General features: G+C 37.1%; 1 pseudogene; it reads left to right on the forward strand.

Moving 5' to 3' along the window:
• The first annotated feature begins 16,902 nt into the window (after positions 1 to 16,902).
• LOC142846730 (preferentially expressed antigen in melanoma-like protein 1 pseudogene) lies at positions 16,903 to 18,162 on the forward strand (annotated as a pseudogene).
• Positions 18,163 to 18,454: the final 292 nt, after the last annotated feature.

Raw genomic sequence — 18,454 nt, forward strand, 5'->3', positions numbered from 1 at the left:
TATGATAAGAGATAAAGTAGATATAAATATTGTAACTATAGTTCTTGCTTGATACCTATTTTGTTATATGTAGTTTTGCTATATTAAAGTTAAAGCCTTTCTTTTTGTACAGAAAAGAGGAAATGGTATAGGAGGTCCTTTTGTCTATGTGTTGCTTTCATTGGTTAATAAAGGAACTGATTTAGACCTATAATAAAGCAGAACTTAGGTAGGCAGGGAAGATGGAACTGAATGCTGGGAGAAGGAAGAGAGAGAGAGATGCTATGGAGCCACAGTTAGAGTCAGACATGCCGAAACTTTGCTGGTAGGCCATGACCTTGTGGTGATATGCAGATTAATAGAAATGGGTTAAATTAAGATGTAAGAATTGGCCAACAAGAAACTATAGCTAATGGGCCAAGCATTGATTAAATTAATACAGTTTCTGTGTGGTTATTTCAGGGCTAAGCTAGTCTGGCAGCCGGGATGAACAAGCAGGCCCTCCTCCTACAGAGATCTTTGCATTTTCTGGTGTCTTCTTCAATTACATTCTTCAAAGTTTTAAAATTCTTGTCATACACTTGATTAGTTAGAGTTACCCCAAGATATTTTATGTTATTTGTGGCCATTGTGAAGGGTGATAGTTCTCTGATGTCTTTCTCAGCCTATTTATCATCCGTATATAAAGAGCTACTTTTTGAAGATTCTGCCTCTTTCTTGTTTCCAGACTTTAAATAAAATACTAGCACAGGTTTACTGAAAAGTATTGCAAAGTTCTCCTGGTACACACAATGGGCCATTACCTTATACTGTTTTAATAAAGGTCCTGGAAAGGTAGACACCTTAACCAAGAGCCTATGAATAAATCAAGCAAGAATTCATCAACAGCATTGTTCTACTTGTGGTATTTTTAATGTTCAATGGATTTTTCACTGAGAGAGTGATGTGGGATTTCCCTCTGTATGCTATTAATATGTTTCATTACCATTGATTAATTTTAAAAACTTCTTTGCTCTATGATTGGGCAAAATATAGGTTGGCAGGAAAACTAAACTGAATGCAGGGAGAAAGAAGGCAGAGTCAGGAGATGCCATGTAGCTGCCAAAGGAGAAAGACACCAGAACCTTACCAGTAAGTTACAGCCTCTTGGAAATACACAGATTAAAAGAAATGGGTTGATTTAAGATGTAAGAGTTAACTAGAAATATGCCTGAGCTATTGGTCAAACAGTGCTGTAATTAATATAGTTTCAATTTGATTATTCGGGTCTTGGTGAATGGAAAACTAAATTGCATCCTCTGATTACATAACAGCCTCCCAAAATTATATTAATTACAACAGTTTGGCCAAAAGCTCAGGTATATTTCTAGCTATGTTTTATATCTTAAATTAACTCATTTTATTAATTTATATTTTACCACAAGGCTCATGGTTTATTACATCTTGCTTCTTGGATGGCTACATGGTGTCTGCCTTACTGCCTTACTCCACCTTCTTTTCTTCTCTATCTCTGCTTGGATTTCCCACCTTGCTATATTCTGCCCTGCCAAAGTAGCTTCTTTATTAATCTATTGTAATAAAACATATTCATAGCATACAGGGGGGAATTGAACATCAAGAGAGTTTTAGTACATTTCGAGAATTATCTGTGTGATTTTCATTGATACAACCTAGTATACATTTTGAGGCAAATAGTACATAAAAGTTAGCTTATTTGTAGGTTGTAATCAAATTTCTATTTAGCATTGTAATGACTTATTTCCCAATTGTTTTCCAAAGTCACTCTCACCTCTGTTCTGACTTCCATTTGTTTTCCTACAAATGGTTGACCTATTTTGCACAAGAATACTGTTTTCCCTAATGACTAGTGTTGCTCTGGAAGTGACTTGACTATTGGTATTTCCTTCAGTTTAAACTGTCTCAGGTTGTAGAGAATGGAATGGAATCCATCTCTTAAAACTCTGAAATGTTTTTGCATTACAACAGTGCCTTCTTAATGTAAATTGCGGCATCTATTTTCCAGACACCAAACTAAACAACTTTGTCCCCTGAATTTGAAGGAGTTTTATTTGATAGCTCATTTTGATGGCCTCAAGCTTTCAAATTAGCCATGGCTATTCATTTTCATGGACTTACGATTTTGAATAAAATCTCCTATTCAATGTAATGTAATCTTTAGTCAGCATTCCCTGTTTCATAGCTTTCAAGTAAAATAAAAGTCATTTTCAGTCTGGACAGGGGAAACTCTTAACTTGGGCTGAAAAACAACCCAGAGATTGGTAAGAGCAAAAATGTCACTTGAATTTCTAGAAATGGGAGACATTGTAAGAGCTGTATTCCCAGAATGCAAAGGCGAGATGATACCTGAGTAGGGAGTAGGAAGGCCTCTCCTGCCAGGGACTATATCCATGGAGATAGCAACAGGGACAGGGAGAACAGCCATTTAAAGAACACAAGGAAATAGAAAGAGGTGACTTCTCAATATTCTTCACTGTAGCAATATATCTGAGATAATCAACTTGCAGAGAAGAGAGGCACATTTTGTCTCAAAGCACTAGATATTTCAGCCCAAGGTTTCCTGGCCTTGTTATCTGTGGATGTGTAACAATGCAGTGCATCATGACAGATGTACACATTGGAAAATCTGCTCACCTAATATCCAGAAATCAAGGAGAGATAGAAAAGGACCGGATAGCCATTATTTCCCCCACCAGATAATTTATTTAACTTCTCCAAGTCAACTAACTTACTTCTACTTTATCCATGTCCTAAAATTCTACAACCTCCCATAGTATATGGAAAGTAGACCTGGCCTTCAACAAAAAGACTTTCAGCGACATGCAAAGTCCAAATTATAACTGAGAGACAGCAATATATTTGCATAGTTTCCTATTTCCCCACAAGATCACTTATAACTCTTGGAGTTTGGGAAAGAAAAAGAGACCTTATAAATGTATTTCAGTGTGTAAGGAATAGAAAGGATATCGAATCTTCTGAGGCTGGATGGAGTTACAGATGTACTAGAACCAGAGGCACTTGTCTGGTCTTCTGCAAGGGCAGTGCACATGATTAGCCACTAACTCTTCTCTTCTACCTGTAATAGCTAATTTTGGCTGCCCGAATCTACCCAAAGTAGATGCTGAATTAAAATTCAACAGTCACACTTTTAAAAACTATTCTTGCAGTATTTCATACATACGCACAAAAATAGTCATAATCACTCACCTATTCTTTACAACAGATTCCCCTCCAAGATTCATGTCTTCTTCTTCCTTTTCTTCTTCTTCTCCTTCTTCTTCTTTTGCTATACCTAATTATCATCATCATTCTCTTTCTCCTCTTCCTCTTCTTTATTTCTTTTAATAAGCCACTAAGCTTAATTGCTGTGGCACATAAGTACATGGGTGTGAGGCTATCCACTAATAAAATATAGCTATCCACTATTAACATATAGCTATCCACTAATAACATACCTCCGAGGAAGAGTCTCTCTCTGTCTCTCTCTCTCTCTCTGTCTGTCTGTCTCTTTCTGCCTCTCTCTCTCTCTCTCTCTCTCTCTCTCTCTCTCTCTCTCACACACACACACACACACACACACACACACACACACACACAGTAGTGACAGCCACTTAGTTAGGTGGGGCCTGGAGAACACCTTTCCAGTCCATGCTGGAATTTGGGCTGGCTTGTTCTTGCACAAGTCTTGTGCAGATAACCAGAGGAAACAAGAGCTACTGTGCAGTCATGTGTGTAACAACTATGTCAAGTCTAGAGGACAGCTTTTCACAGCACTCCTTGCTGTCTTCTGAGCCTTACACTCTTTCTGCTTCTTCTCAGGTAATGTTCTTACTGAATCTTTTTTAGCATGGAATGGATAAATATGTCTCATTTAGAGCTGAGAACTCATAATCACTTATTTTTAGGACCATTCAAGAGTCTTGACCAGCTATGAGTCTTTTCACTGATTGCTGTACACTGCAAAACAATGCTTCTCTGACAAATGTTGAGAAGAGCACAAACCTATGGATGTGAATATAAATATTTAGAAGGTAATTTGACAACATAAACATTTTGAAAATTAAAAAAGTAGGTTTTAACCTAGAGCCTATGGCCTATATAGCCACTTTTTAATTTTATTCTCGGTTTCTTTGGTTTTTTAATAAGTTTGCAATGCTATCAAATTAAAAAAGATGCTGGATACCCTATAATAGTCAAAACACTAGAATTTTGAATAGATAAATATAAGTAGTTTACCTTATTGTGTTTGTAATTTCTAAAAGTAGGAAAACATACATTCTCAGAGCAAAAAAAGAGGACAAATAAGCAATATTAATAAAATAGATGAGAAATTAAAAAAACATAAGAAGACACTGTGGCTCAAGTCATGTTTACAGATAAACAAGTAATTCTAATCTAAAATATTTAATATCTATTTTAATAAGATGTGGGGCTAAGAAGCAATCATTGCTCATGCATTCATTGTAGAAAAGTGTCTTTGAGAACAAAAAAATTATTTATTTCTCTTTCCGTTTTATTTCCCAGCATCAAGTTAGAATATCCATAATATTTATTTTTTTATTCTTAGCATCTAGGTCCTAATCATAACTCCTGTAACTTCAGTCTTCGGTTGTATTGCCTTAAAAGTCCTTCAAATCAAATACATATGACTAGATCCCTCCCTCATCAATGAATGGTCTAAAATTTCAAGGATGAAAACTACAAGACTCTGCTTCTCAAAGTCCAGTACATGGGAAGAGTTGTACAGAGAAAAAGGAGGAGAAAAGGATGAAATTCTATTTTAACTTTAAAAAATTTAAATGGGAACTAAGTCTTGTTTGAGTTCTTGCCCTGAATTCCCTCACTGGACTATGATACGCAGGTATATGTTAAATGAATCCTCCCCCCACTTCAAAATTAAATGGGGCCTGAGTGTGTCTTAGGTCCAAAAAAAGGTGTGACTTTCTCAAATGACCAGAAGGTCATTAATGGCTGACTATCCAAACTGAGTTCCAGTACCCTAAATACACAGTTGATTACTGCCTAGCAGAAAACATTCATACTCATTGTTGTCCTTTCCTTTAGGAGCCTGTCCATGCAGGTCTCATCATCACCTGCATGGTACAAAGTCCCTTGGGTAAAGCTGCTTGCTTTAGAGACTTTAGAAACCATATGAAACCTGTGACAATTGGTCATTCTCACCCCTTGAGATTGTTCCACTTAACTCTGATTTTATATCTTATATTCTACACTATGTTCTGTGTTTCTCATCTCCATTGTTTGACAGAGATTTTGAGGACTTGGAGAAGGCCAAGTAGTGATCCCATAGTAGTGTATGCAATTTTTCAATTAATTCATAAACTTTATCTGTTAACCTGTAATGGGTCATTTTAAGCTTTTGATTTTTAAGGAAAATATGCTCTCTATGATCAGGAAAGTGGAAAATGGTTCTCTCTACTTAAGTACACATTAAAATTACTATATGAACCAAACTGCCAAATAAAAAAATTAGTTTTAAAAAATACAATTTTAAAAACATTCATTTCTGTTTATTTTCACCATATTCTTTTTTTATATTTGTAAATAAAATGAACCATCTTTGGGATGACTTATTTGATAAGGTAACCTCATTTTTCAAATCTAGGATTCCAGGAAGTACTATGAATTGAAATATAATCAATCATTTGTCATTCTTCCATTGAGCCTCAGTTCTGTGCATCTGTATACCGTCCGAAAAACTCTAGATCCGAAGATAATCAGGATGACATGACTAAATAATGGCCCAATTGTATGCAGCTTCAGATCCATCCGTAGGAAGCTAGTGCCCTCCTCTTTGAAAGCATATAATCATTTTGAAGTGTCTCTTTGTTTTTATTTTAAGAGAATGTCAAAAAAGTAGAGTCTAATTTTATGTGCCTGGGAGTAGTTATCTGAGCTTCAGGCAATACAAACGCCGCTATTACTGGGGAGTAAAGCTTGGATAATTAGCAGACATCATCAGCCTTACAGTTCCTGTAGAATCCCGTAAGTTCCTTGCCTGAAGGCTGCACTCATCCTAGTAAGTCTGTTTATCCTGTCCAAGATTAGATTAGTTTAATTATTATGAAAAAGACTGCTAAGATCTTACAGCCTAATTATGCAAATGTTTCTAAATGTTCACAAAAGTAATTTATTTATTTGGAGATAAATGAATCTGTTTTGTCATAAAACAGATTGCAGTCCTGGCAATGTACAAGCAGGGTTATGTAGCCTTTGGCAAATCTTGCACCACAAATATCAGTGGGATTTCTAGACTGCAACATTTTAAAACATATAAATGTTTTTAGCAGGTTTTTATTGTTTTTGCAAATTGTAGCAATCTCAGAAGGAAGTATCACAGGTTTCATACTCACCAACCTTGTTATGAAAACATGGTTTCTCAACAGAAGCATTTAAAAGATGCTAATCACAAAATGTTCCTAGTAGACCTATTTAGCTACACCTGTTTTATTGTGCTTCATTGTTGATACCTGCACTCTACTGAGAATTTTTTCTCCCTACTCCTTGTAGTATTAAAGCTTTCAGTAAAATAAAATGCTGAAAACATAATAGGATACATATCTAGAGATCATATTATCCATATTAATTTACCTGCAAAATTAAAATTACATTTAAACAAGTTAAAATGAGCTCCTATCTTAAAATGATTTCCAAATAACAATACATCCATATACATAATTTAGCTAAAATTTGCAAACCAGAAAGCACACTTTCACCATATCAAATTTTTATTGCCACTATCAACAATCTCTCTAATAGTGGCATAAAACATACAATAAACAATAATAATACTTAAATAGTCGAATTAACCCAAACTAGGTCATTACTGAGAATCTAAAATTTTGACAACAAAAAACTTTTTTAAATATGCAAATGTTCAAGGAATTCTATCAATAGTTGATAAGGAATCTTTGGTGAACACATGTAGCTTTTGCATATAGAACATTTCATTTCTTCTTTCTTGTTCTACAAGTAGAGCACATGTATCTTGGAAATATCTTTCTCAGGGTACAATTGGCCTGAACCAAGCCAGTTCTAGAACTTCATGCTCAAAAACAATCAGAGAATGACAATGATTATGATGAAGATAGTGAAAGAATAATAATAGAAGTTATGATATAAAAAGTCACAATTTACCACTTTATGTAGCTGTGATTAGCCACTTGAATACATAACCTCATTTAATCCTCAACTACTTTCCCAAGGTGAGTTTAAAGCTGAGAGACTTATCCTATTATATTAGATTTTTTTTCCAAAAGGCCGCCTTAATAAAAGGAACAGTACATTTTTGCTCACAGTTTCAAATGTTGGCTTCCTGAATCCTCAGCCCAACTAACACTGACCCATAATGAAGTCAAACAGCAAAGCAATAAGCATGTGATAGAGGGTACTTGTGGAAAATACGTGGGGGACAGGAGGCACTAAGGATAAGATATATCCTTTAGGGACACATTCTCAGGGACTTACTTCCTCCTGCTAGGACCTACCTCCTAAGATTTCTAGAACTTTACCAAATAATGCTACCAGCTGGGGACAAAGCATTTAACCCTTGAATCTGTGGGACAATTTCATACTCAAACTTTAACAGTCATAAATAGCCTTGTATCTACAGGAAAAGAACAAGTCAAAATTATGCAGCTTTAGAGAAGGGCAAAGAACACATAGTCCTTGAACCATATCCTAACCAGCGGATAGATTGTACATAAAATGGAGAAGTTATGATCTTATGAATAGATACAGAATTTGAACACTACCCAGGATAAGGCATCTATATAGAAGCTCGTAAGGAGGCTTTCTCTGTACCGCCATCCCACGGGGACTTAATATCAATTATGAAAGCTTGGACTTAGCTTAGACTTGTCACACTAGCTCTTATAACTTAAATTAACGTGTTTATATTAATTTATATTTTGCCTCATGGTTTTTCGCCCTTTTTTTTTCATTCTGTAAGTCTGATTCCCTCCATGTCTTTTTGGCAACTTCCTGAGCCTCAATTATCTCTTCCTACTTCCTCTCTCTGTGCCCAGAAGTCCCGCTTATATCTCCTGCCTAGCTATTGGCCATTCAGACCTTTATTATGTCAATTACCATAATAGATTTCCACACAGTTTACAAGTATCCCACAACAGAAGTTTCCATGTATTTTGTATTTTAAATAATATGTATATGAACAGGGGTTGCATATAGACAAGGCTGTTACAGAAAAAATGCAAAGAACTATGCTTTTTTAAAATATTCAGAAACATTTTTTCATTATTTCAATAACCTAATTCGTATTTCAATAACCTACCATGCTTATGTTGAAAAGGATTGTCCTGTTTTCTTGTACCTCTTCTTGAAGGCAGGTGTACAAATTAGTTTAGAACTATGAGGCTCTTCAACAGAAGTTCAATGCCAGGTCACATAGTGAAGATGCCATTTTTTAAGTGAGGCTTTGGAGGTTGCCTGATTCTATTCTTTGGCATGATGGAGCATGTGCATAATGGATATCTTACTCCATTAACAAGTAGCCTGTCTGAAAACAAAACAAGAAGTTAAGAAAAATGAGCCTCTGGGTTCAGACATGTTGATGGGAGATTACACTCTGGATTATAAAACATTAGAATCAATAACTTGCCTACATTAGCTAACTTTATTCCTCTCTTTTATAAGGAGGATTGTACTGAGAAAAGGAACTTCAAATGAAATGAGCTGTAAGCCAACATCTATTTACCATAGATTAACATTTATAATTATGATACTAAAGTTAATTTAGCTTTAAAAGAATCATGTTTGACTAGAGGTCTTAAGAATAATATGTGAAATCTTTCAACTTTGCTGATATACACTGACTTCTTTTACTTTTGAAATCTGAGGAACATGCAAAACCGTCTTCTGGGGTCTTGGTTTAAAATAATTGTACTGTGCATTTTGTACATTTCCTGTGCCTTTAAGGCTTACAGGGGATAAGTCCCAAAAGTGATATGAAAGCCCATATAAAACTACACAGAAATGTTGTCTCTTATTCAAGGTTTCAATGTGTTAAGATAATAAAGATTTTATATTTTGTCATCTGTATGGGTTCAAATGAACTGCTATTTAAACAGGAAAATGGGTCTGCAAGGATATCCCAAGCTCTGAAAATCTTGCGCATAAACTGGACAGTATGAACAATGTGCTTAACAGGCTTTCTCTGCTATTGCCATTATCTTGCTTATTGAAGCCATTAGAAGCTGTTTGCTGTCAGTTAAATGATCATATCTCTACTGCACCTGCTTTATAATTATTCATTTGGAGCAAGATCATTAACATATTCCTTAAGTCATTTACAGGCAATTTGACTTAACATTAACAAATTTTGTTCTTTCTACCAAACTAATGAGATACATAAATACATGGATACACAAAAATTCTATGATTCACATAATGAAACTATAAAGGATGTACATTTTGTGATTTGTTTATTATTTTATATAACTCATGGTTGAGACTCATTAGCAATTATGATATTTAAGAAAGTCTCTGAAATCAATGTAAAAACAATAACAGTAGGCAAATTAATGTAAACTTCCCTGTCAGTTTGAGAAACCAGTAGAATAATTTAAAACTAGAAGATATTTATTACAAAATGGTAATGATATCTAATTAACAGCACTCCTTAGATTAAATTACATTACTGATCTCAGCATATCCCATGATACGTAGTAAAGACTCAGTTAAATGACTAATATTATTAATGTGGTCAGTTATATGTAGATATTGCAAATCAAATCGGATTTTTTCCCAATGATTTTATAAAAATACTAAAGAGAATATAGTAGAAGCATTCTATTACAGGTAATACAATTATGTATAATATGTTATATAATACAATGGATAGCTCTCTTTTTCCTTGTTTTTATTATATGCCAAGTAATACCTTGTTTCAGTTAGCTGTATTAATTTGTATAATCTTTATAATATATCTATATATTTAGTGCCACTAATATAAACAGTTCCTATATAAAGAATATATTCCTATATAAATAATGAGACATAAAGAAGGGAAATAATTTGTTTAAGTCATACAGCCAAGAAACAATAAAGATTTTACTTGAGGCCCACAGCCTTGAACACAGTTAACCTCAAACATTGCTTCATAAGCTATGGAGGCCAGCTGCCTAAGGAAGCATTAGAATGCCTGAAACACAACTTAAAATATGAAACATCTTGGAGTTTTAGAGTTAGTCAGTCTTAAGTCAAAGGTAAAAATTCTTTTTTAATGCTTTTTTTAGATTTTATTTAAATTTCATTTTGTATTCCAACTACAGTTCTCCCTCTGACCCATCCTTCCGTCTTCTCCCTTCCCACCCAGTCCACTCTAAAGCAATAAGGGCTCCCAAGGGAAGTCAACAAAGCCTAGCCCATTTAGTTGAGGGAAGATCAAGTCTCTCCCCTACCCCATGCATTAATGCTGAGCATGGCACTCCACTGTGAGGAATGGGCTCCAACAACCCAGCTCATGCACCAGGGATAGATTCTAGTCCTACTTCCAGGGTCTCTCAAATAGACCAACCTACACAACTGTCTTTCACATGCAGAGGGCCTAGTTCTAGTTATATTCCTGGCAGAGTTCCAATATGTTCACATGTTGGTGGTCCATACTGTTCAAGGAAAGTGAATCAGGAAGAGAAGATGCAAGAGCATCAGCATACACTAAGAACATGATAAAAGTAGTTTCACATTCTGACCTTGTACTGTTGAGATTCATGAAGCACCTACTCTTGTTTCCTAGACTATAGCATCTTTACATGATTCTAGATTAGAAAACAGAAAAAAAACTGTAACTCTTAAGAGATAAATTTGTAGATAGAGAGTGACATGTACAATTATGATTTTTCAGAAGCATAAAATGACAAAACAGGTTTATGTGCATTTACAAGGCACGAAATCCCTAATCAGTATATTAAATGATGGAAACCATGAAAGTCTATCCCTGATATCATTCCCAAGGAAAATTCCTGCATTCATTTATTCCTTCATTGATTTAACCAATATTGTTTACCACTTCTGTCTGTTGGGTTTACCATAGCAGACTAAGCATTGCTCCACACCCATGGAATATATGATGTATGATGGATAATCTGCTGACAGACAGGACTTAATAGTTTTAAATGTTGATGGTGTCAAGTTGAGTCAATGAACATGGAAAATGCAGGATGCTACTGACCTGGAAGCTCCATTCATATTGGATAGCTTTCATTTGCTGGAGGGTACTATGTACTCTACTAGTGTAGAAAAGCAATCAGCAGATTTACCCATCTATAAATCCTGCCAGCTACAATAAAGACTGCATGGAATGACATGTCCACTGGTACAATAGTGGTACACACATTATGGGAGTAATCAGCCACCTCTGAACATATTGAAGTCCTGCGTCAATTATCTGACACCATTCTGAGGCCAAAATCATATAGCTAGATAGATTTTTTTTAAAAAAAGACCAAATACCAATATGAAGAGGGTAATTAAGCATGAAGTTCCTCCCCTGATCAAAAAGCTATTGGCAATTGTTAACTTTTAGGAAGGGCAAAAATTTTTTTAATAATTTTCAGCCCCTGGTTAAGTTAACTATACTCGGGCTAATACCACACATTCAAGAATATTTAAGAAACAAAAAAAAAATGGTCCTTTTTTTAAAGACAATGTTGTGTGGGTAGAGAAGGCAGTAGATTTGGTACGAGTTGGAGTGTATGTGAATTTGATCAAAACACACATAAAATTCTAAAAACACTAAAAAATATTTAAAAAGCTAAAAGGTATAGGAAAATGTTGGTTGTAATAAATATTATAAAGAAAAGTAAATAATGGCTCAGGGTAGAAACTCATTAAATAGATGGATCTTTTAATATAAAGTAGCATTTGAGAGCAACAAGTGAAGACAGACAGGGGGTTATGCAGCAAACTAGGAATGCAAACAGCCTTCTAAGTTTGCAGGGTGGGTGCACTGTCTAAGGAAGGTGCACGGTCTCTTAGATGATGATTTAGAATTAAGGTAGTGGGAAGGGATAAAGTCAGAGAATTTGACAACCCCCCCCCAAAAAATAAATCATGTCTCAGAGAACAAAGTATAGAGCATTAATATTCCACAGAACAGAATAAGAAATTATCAGAATGTTTTTGAAAAGATCAGGATCTCTTTGCCTTTAGCACAGAGAATAAACTAGAAGGCCAAGAGAACAAACATAGAACCATGTGACAATAATTATAAATATACAGACAAAAAAGGAAGGCAATGTGGTCAGGAACAGCAGGCATGAAATGCTCAGAAGTGTACATATGCTAAAAAATACTTTTAAACTTAGATTTATCTATTTTGTTTTGTATGTATGGGTATTTTGCTCATATGTATGTCTGTGCACCATGCATGCCTGGTGTCTGTGGATATCTGAAGAGGGTATCAGGTCCCTGGAACTGAAGTTATGGAAAGTTGTGAGTCACCATGTGGGAGCTAGAAATCAAACCAAGGTCCTTTGCATGAATAATGTTCTGAACCACCCAGACATCTTTCCAGGCCTTAAAAATATTTTTGTTAAAGTCATTGTGACTTATTAATAAATTGCTTGCCCAAAAGTAAAAAACAAAATTATGTGAAGCTTGCAATTAAGGCAAAACACACATGGCATCTTCTTTCAATGCCTCAGGGCAGCAAGGATACACTTAAATTTTATCTCAGTGTATCTAATTTATTTGGATTTAGGATGCTAAATTGAATAAAGATGCATGTTAACTTACTGACTTATGCCCGAAGAGATGCCAATTATTTGTGTCTAGTGGGAAATTATATTTTATGTCTCTGTGGGAGATTAACCAACTTTATATCTAATTCAGAAATCTTTTTCTGGTATGTTTTTCTTAGTGCGCTAACATTTTACTGAGTATCACTTCAATGACATGTTTATCTTATACTTTCATTTTATACTTTGGCTTTGGAAAATTATCTTTGACATGAATGAGAGAAAAAATTACAAGGTGAATCTATCGCTGATGTCTCTCAAAAACAGTTTTTTTTAATAAAAGAACATCTTGGAGACTTAAGTGAAGCAACTTAGGAGAGTGGAGCAGGGTCAATGGCTCAGCAGATGAGAACAGATTGATTCCACACACTCCAGTGCCTCTAGTGAAGTCATAGAGCTAGATCTTGGGAAAAGCCCTGGCCGGAGAAAGTAGATTAAGAATGATCATAACTGGATGAGATCTCTCTGATGACAATTGGGGTAGTTACCAATCTAATTACAGGAGATGGCCTGTTCAGGTTACTTATCCACTATCACTAGAAGTTTTAACTGGGGTCATCTTTGTAGATTCTTGGGAGTTTCCGTTGAATTAGATATCTATCTGACCCCAATACACCCATCAAGATGTCTCTTTCATTACTCTACCCTTCCATTCATGCCCCCCTCAAAATAATCCCTTGTGTTCCCATCCCCATTGGGGATAAGGAAAATGTAGTACATTTATACAATGAGTACTACACAGCAAATAATAATAATAACATCTTGAATTTTTCAGGAAAATGGATGGAGCTAGAAAACATTATTTTGAGTGAGATAACCCAGACACAGAAAGACAATTATCACATGTACTCATTCATAGGTGGTTTTTAAACATAAAGCAAAGAAAACCAGCCTACAAAGCACAATCCCAGAGACCTTAGACAACAATGAGGACACTGAGAGAGACATACATAGATCTAATCTACATGTGGAGTAGAAAAAGACAAGTTCTCCTAAGTAAAATGAGAACATGGGGACCTTGGGGGAAGGCAGAAGGGGAGACAAGAGAGGCAGAGGGGGACCAGAGAAAAATGTAGAGCTCAATAAAAATCAATTTAAAAAGTAAATTGGTACTGCCAGGAAGAGAAGTGTATCATTGTCATGAAAAGCCACATGATATTAAAACATTTTAAATTTCATACTCTCTATGTCTTTGAAGTGTTGGAAGATAATCTGTCTATCTAAAATATATCTCTCTATGACCTGTAAACATACATAATATGATTGTTATAGATGGCTAACTATTAATTTATGTTTCTTTATTATAATAAATAGGTTTTAAGGACTAGAACTTTATATTAAATTTTTAAATGAGCTGCATAAGTATAATACCTTAAGTAAGAAATAGTAACATATAATGCAATATACAAAAATAACCTTAAATTTATATCTATATGAAAAAAACCATATCAATGTAAAATATTTGAAGCTAGTAAGGTTTTTTAGCCTGATAGTAGATACAATAATTATCCTTTTATTTTATTTTATTTTTTATTTTATTCTATAAAATAAAAATCTTTTTCTATTCAGAATAAGATCCCTGTACCTAATTTCCTATGTTTAGTTTCCTCCCTTACTATAACCAATAACAACTTGTAACCAATCCCCCTAGATGATGACAAACATCCATAACCCACCAAAGGGCTAAGAACTACCCACCCCACCTCTTGTAAATGAGGGCATCATGTTCTTCAGACTGCTTCCTTCTCTCGGGGTGATGGCATCTTTAGAGATCCTGAGAAAATGTGGATAATGATCAAGTCCTGGGAGAGTTAGCCATAGCATTTGTTGTTCAGTCTCTGTGCAGTGGGAAAGCATAAGGTTTTTCTGCAGTCCTGATTAGACTAGTCTGTGAGGTTGGACCATCTCAGCCAGCAGCCTTGAAACTGTTCTGGATTCAAAACTCTGAGGAAACATCAGCAGAGGCACTCCAAGAGCCCGGATCACCTGGGATACTTGTCTTTATTGGTAACTGGTCCTTTAAAAAAAAAAACCACACAAACTTTTAAAGGTAACCTATATGCCTGCATTAACACAAGCATGGAATGTACAATGTGTACAAGTCATCTAAAGATATTTTTTTGTTTTATATTTGAGCAAGTAAAATATACATCACCTGTCTAGCATTTTTTCAAGGTTTACTTTTTCATATCTGTAGTCAAGACTTTCAGGAGGTCTCCCCAATTGAAGTTGATTCTCTTAGAATGAATCCACAGCCTTTAATTTCCTGTGGAAGCAAAAGCATAACCTCTTCCCCAATACAATACGTTTTTACTTCCATTTTAAAATTAAGGCATTCATAAAGTATCTAGACTGGTTTAATTCAGTGGTCCCTCTTAGAGTCCCATGTTTCTCAGCAGTTGTCTTTCACTTATCAATCAAAATATTTAGTCAACAAGATACCATGTGGGATCTATACTCTCTGCGTAGTTTCCATCTTTATTTTTGTTATTTTATTCTCTCTTTATCTTTTTTTATGTATTTTTTTATTGATAAAAGGAGAATAAAGAAAGAAAAAAAAACAAATTTCCACCTCCTCCCAGCCTCCCATTTCCCTCCCCCTCCTCCCATTCTTCTCCCCCTCCTCCCACCCCTCTCCCCTTCCCCCCACTTTTCTCCCCCTCCCTCTCCAGTCCAAAGAGCAGTCAGGGTTCCCTGCCCTGTGGTAAGTCCTAGGTCCTCCCCCCTCCGTCCATATCTAGGAAGGTGAACATCCAAACTGGCTAGGCTCCCACCAAGCCAGCACATTGCGTTGGATCAAAACCGCGTGCCATTGTCCTTGGCGTCTCATCAGCCCTCATTGTTCGTCATGTTCAGAGAGTCCAGTTTTATCCCATGCTTTTTTTTGGTAACAGTCCAGCTGGCCTTGGTGAGCTCCCAGTAGATCAGCTCCACTGTCTCAGTGGGTGGGTGCACCCCTCGTGGTCCCGACTTCTTTGCTCATGTTCTCCCTCCTTCTGCTCCTCCTTGGGACCTTGGGAGCTCTATCCAGTGTTCCAGTGTAGGTCTCTGTCTCTATCTCCATCCATCGCCAGATGAAAGTTCTAGGATGATATGCATGATATTCGTCAGTATTGCTCTAGGATAGGGTCATTTCAGGTTCCCTATCCTCAGCTGCCCAAGGAACTAACTGGGGGCCTCAGCTTGGGCTCCTGGGATCCCCTCTAGGGTCAAGTCTCCTGCCCATCCTAAAGTGGGTCCTTTAACTAAGAAATGGGGTTCCGTGCTCCCCTATCCAACCTTCCTTTATCCCGATCCTCCTGTTTCCCCAAGTCCCCCCTCCTTTCCTTCTACCTTTTCTCTCCCCATCTCCCCTTACCCCCATCCCACCCCACCCCCAACATCCCACTTTTCTCCCCGGCAATTTTGTATACTTCCCTTATCCAAGAGGATAACTATATGTTTTTCCTTGGGTTCACCTTCTTACTTAGCTTCTTTAGATTCGCCTATTGTAGACTCCGTGGCCCCTATTTATGGCTAGAAACCAAGACTTTATCTTATCTATAAACTATTTTTTTCTGACTGTTCATATCCATTTTTTTCTTTTTTTAAGTCAACACACATGTTTTAAACATATTGTAACCTGTTTGGAGTATTTTCTGTCTGGACCTGTCTTTACTGATCATCTGCAGCCTTCTCTGACCACATGAATCAAATCTTAAAGTGCTATGTCACCTACTGGCATGGCTCAGCTTAGCACATGGTGCTGGGTCATGACACTGGTGATTGACTCCAGTATATAGTGAATAGCCCTTAGCTTCATTTTACTTCGTGTTCCAAACTTCCATTTTTTTAAAGCTTTCTCGGGCCTTATGTGGATATATGTGGTCCCACACTGAGTGCCGTGTGCAGCAGGCATTCTGGACCAGAGCCCCAAAACCATGACACAGAAACTTATTATTAATAATTTGACCTTAGGCTGGGGTCATTCTGAGTTTGAAATTAGCCTCGACCATATTCTGAGTTTCCAGCCAGCCAGGTCAACAGAGGAACCGTAGACGACAGTCCTGGAGACCGGAGCCACTTCTTGGCCCTACTGCGGATCTTTCTCTTCTGTCCAACTCTGGAACCTTCTTACTGAAGATTCGTCAGGATGAGCTTCAAGTCCCCACTCACACTCCAGGAGCTGGCGGAGAACAGCCTCCTGAGGAACAAGACTGTGGCAATCTCTAATCTGGACAATATACCCTCATTTTTTTTCCCATCACTGTTCAGAAATGCCTGCAGAAAGGAAAAGACTAGCATTGTGAAGGCAATGGTGCAGGTCTGGCCCTTCTCCTGCCTTCTACTGGGAGCCATGATCAAGAGAAATGATTCCTACAGGAGAATCTTAGAGATTATACTGTTTGGGCTTGATAGCGTGCTTTGCCAGAAGGTTCCTCAGAGGAAATGCAGACTGAAGGTGCTGGATCTACGGATTATGCCTTTGAGGATGTGGGACAAGTGGTCTGTGTTCAAAGCTCCTGACTGGAGTAAGAACCAAGCAGCGGTGGGTCTTTCAGAAACGGAGGTGAAGCCGCAGGTGAAGGTGGCTATAGACCTGGTCCTGAAGAAACGCCCATTAAAGTCCTTGGAGTCGTTTGTCGTTGAATGGGTGGCTCAGAGAGAAAGTCTGTGTCTGTGCTGTAAGAAGCTGGAAATCTGGTCTCTGGCTACTTACTACCACAAAAATGTCTTAAATATAATGGACTTGAACTCTATTCAGCACCTGGATTTGTATAACATGAATGATCTTACCTGCCTTAACGTCTCCCCTTACCTGGGTCATATGAGGTACTTGCAAAGTCTCCTCCTCTCCAGCCTCTCGCTGTGGGCCTGTCACACACCGGTGGAGAAGCAGCAGGTTGTTACCCAGTTCACCTCGCAGTTTGTCAAGCTGAAGCACCTCAAGTCCCTGATTCTGGAAAACGTCTTCTTCTTAGAGGATCACCTAGACCAGCTCTTCTGGTGCCTAAAGACTCCCTTAGAGACCCTGTCGGTGACTGATGGTTTGCTCTCAAACTCAGGCTGGGCCAACATGGCTGAATTCCCGTGCACAAGCCAGCTAAAACATCTGAGTTTATGTAGGGTCCAACTGACTCATTTTAGCCCAGAGCCCCTGCAAACTGTGCTGCGAAAATCTGCATCTACTTTGATATCTCTGGACTTGGAGTACTGTCGTTTGTTGGACTGCCACCTCAGTGCCATCTTGTCCTCCCTGAGGTGCTACCAGCTTAGGTGGTTTAGCTTCTACGGAAACCATTTTTCGGGGAATTTCTCGAGGGAGTTGAGAGATCATGAGATAACCTTGAGATCAGGAGGGTCAAAGGTAATCCTCAATCCTAGGTGTGATAATCTGTCACCAGAACTTTGAGGTGGTTGTCCAGCCTTGTTTGGAGTGTGTATAGATAAGGGGAGAACTTTTAAACAACCATACCATTGTCTTCCCGCTTTGAGGGATGTTTGTTGTGATGTGCGCATGATATGTTGGGATTTGTTGGGCATATCAAGCACATATTAAGCTTCATGCACATATCAGGCTCTCCTGTGGACACCTGGGAGCAAAAAGCAATACACAGGTGTCTGAGAAAATACATAACACATGGTTTTAGACTTGGACCATCAGTTAGTTCTCCCTGGAGGATTAACCTGGTTTCCACCTTTAA

Source organism: Microtus pennsylvanicus, chromosome 3 (genome assembly GCF_037038515.1).
Source record: "Microtus pennsylvanicus isolate mMicPen1 chromosome 3, mMicPen1.hap1, whole genome shotgun sequence".
Lineage (NCBI taxonomy): Eukaryota > Metazoa > Chordata > Mammalia > Rodentia > Cricetidae > Microtus > Microtus pennsylvanicus.